The sequence below is a fragment of the Corylus avellana genome, unplaced genomic scaffold, assembly GCF_965113065.1.
Source record: "Corylus avellana unplaced genomic scaffold, dhCorAvel1.hap1.2 HAP1_SCAFFOLD_239, whole genome shotgun sequence".
In the NCBI taxonomy this organism is placed as follows: Eukaryota; Viridiplantae; Streptophyta; class Magnoliopsida; order Fagales; family Betulaceae; genus Corylus; species Corylus avellana.
Genome location: NW_028290620.1, coordinates 454 through 2,500, shown reverse-complemented (window position 1 = coordinate 2,500; position 2,047 = coordinate 454). Strand labels below are relative to the sequence as shown.

At 34.6% G+C, this 2,047-nt stretch overlaps 1 non-coding gene across 1 annotated transcript; it reads left to right on the top strand.

Moving 5' to 3' along the window:
• The first annotated feature begins 1,370 nt into the window (after positions 1 to 1,370).
• On the top strand, positions 1,371 to 1,457 carry TRNAS-GGA (transfer RNA serine (anticodon GGA)). The gene has a single exon. It is a non-coding gene; the product is annotated as a tRNA-Ser (tRNA).
• Positions 1,458 to 2,047: the final 590 nt, after the last annotated feature.

Genomic DNA, 2,047 nt, shown 5'->3' with positions numbered 1-2,047 from the left:
TGGATAAGACCTATGTTATAGAGTATATAACTTCTATCATAGGGATCAATTTCTAGTCGCATAGCTTCATAATAATTCTGTAAAGCTTCCGCATAATTTCCTTCGGATTGAGCCGACATCCGTTGCGGTCGTCTTCGATTCAAAGAATCTCCGTTCCAGAACCGTACGTGAGATTTTCATCTCATACGGCTCCTCCCTTTTTATGTGCATAATGAGAATAATACATGGAATCATCAAAAAAGATTGAAATAATTTCATTATGAACCGAACGGGGCTAGTGTTTTTACAAGAAATCTCTAACCAACCTTCCTGTAAAAGATCTTTTCTTAACATCAAGTATCTTGGTACTAAATAAAAATGATAACTCTAACAATTTCTTTGTTCTTAACACCCCTTAATTTCCGGGAATTAGTCACTTCAACAGTCTTCGATGGTTATACGGGTATCCAAAATACGAACGAGATGGATATTTGTTGTACCAACCATTCTTGTTAATCCCGATTCCGATAAAGAAAAGGTATAATTTATAACAAAGTTTTCGTATTGTTGATTCCTAGGCGTAGTGCTTCTTTCCCTATGCTGCCTATTGGTACTAGTGAAGTAGGGTTGACCTAACCCATAGGTGTAACCTTTCGCTCAATACTAGAATCTAAAATTGAAGCATCTGAGGCTGCATTAATCGGGGATACACGACAGAAGGAATTGTTTTATTTACAAACTTCACCTTCACAATAAGCGTAGATTTATTTCAATAATCTTTTTATTTCTCTCCCAAATAATGTATCTTTCTCCGAAGACTGAAATCGGTAAAGAAAAAAACATCAAATCGCACCATCTCTGTAATAGGTGAATGCCTCTTTTTCTCCTGAAGTTGTCGGAATTATTCGTAATAAGATATTGGCTACAATTGAAAAGGTCTTATCAATAAAATTTCCATTTATCCGAGATCTGGGCATAGGTAGCAATCCATTCTATAATTTCTTTTACTTACCTCTTGTGGGAAAATGATCCCACAAACAAAGAAATTGTACAGTACGAAATAACATAAAAATAAAAAAAAAAAATAGATCAATTGATTCGTTCTAATTCATTGATTTAATTTGGTATAAATATTGTAAGTAAAAAGAATAACTATTGGAAAAAGATGGGAGCGCCGTCTTCGCAAGAATGAAATGAATAGATATATATCTTTTTTTAACAGTTTTTCACAAAAAAAAATTATTTTTATCCCCCCCTTGAAGGAAGGGTTTTTCTTTGATGAAAAGTTTTCTATATTTTTTTATAGTTAGAATTGACTGTACGTACCTATCAAAAAATCTAATATGAATGACTCACTATTCACTCGGTTTCTGGGCCATAATCATTATGTAGGAGAGATGGCCGAGTGGTTCAAGGCGTAGCATTGGAACTGCTATGTAGGCTTTTGTTTACCGAGGGTTCGAATCCCTCTCTTTCCGTACCTTTCACCTAATTCACCAATCTTATTAACAGCAATGTATCAAAGCAAATAACAATGGATACCATTATTCCAACGGTTAAGTTAGACCTTTCTTTTATTTTGATATAGATTCTTTATTCCTATGTTCCGCAGTACAGAAAATAACATACTGGAAAGAGTAGACAACAGGGAATGAGAATCTCCCTACCGATCCGTGATCCATGAATGGGAGAAAAATCCCCGTATCAAACTCCTTACTTTGATGGGTCTTTTTGCTTAGGCGAAAAGGGAAAAATTGTCCGAACCCTTGTTTTATTGTTTTATTTTAATTAGGTTTAAGTCTGACGAGAATAATATTCTACAACCAGCAATTCATTTATTTTCAAACCGACCCATTGACTATCTATTATTTGATTGACTAATCCTTTATATTGGAATGGTTGAAGGGTCAAATGTTTTGGCAATTCCTCGCGGGGGGATGAATCAAGATAATTTTGAATCAGAGCTCTAGATTTTTGTTCATCCCTCGCTGTAATAATATCGTGGGGTTTGCAGCGATAACTTGGTATATCTACTATACGACCATTAACTAAAATATGTCTATGGTTA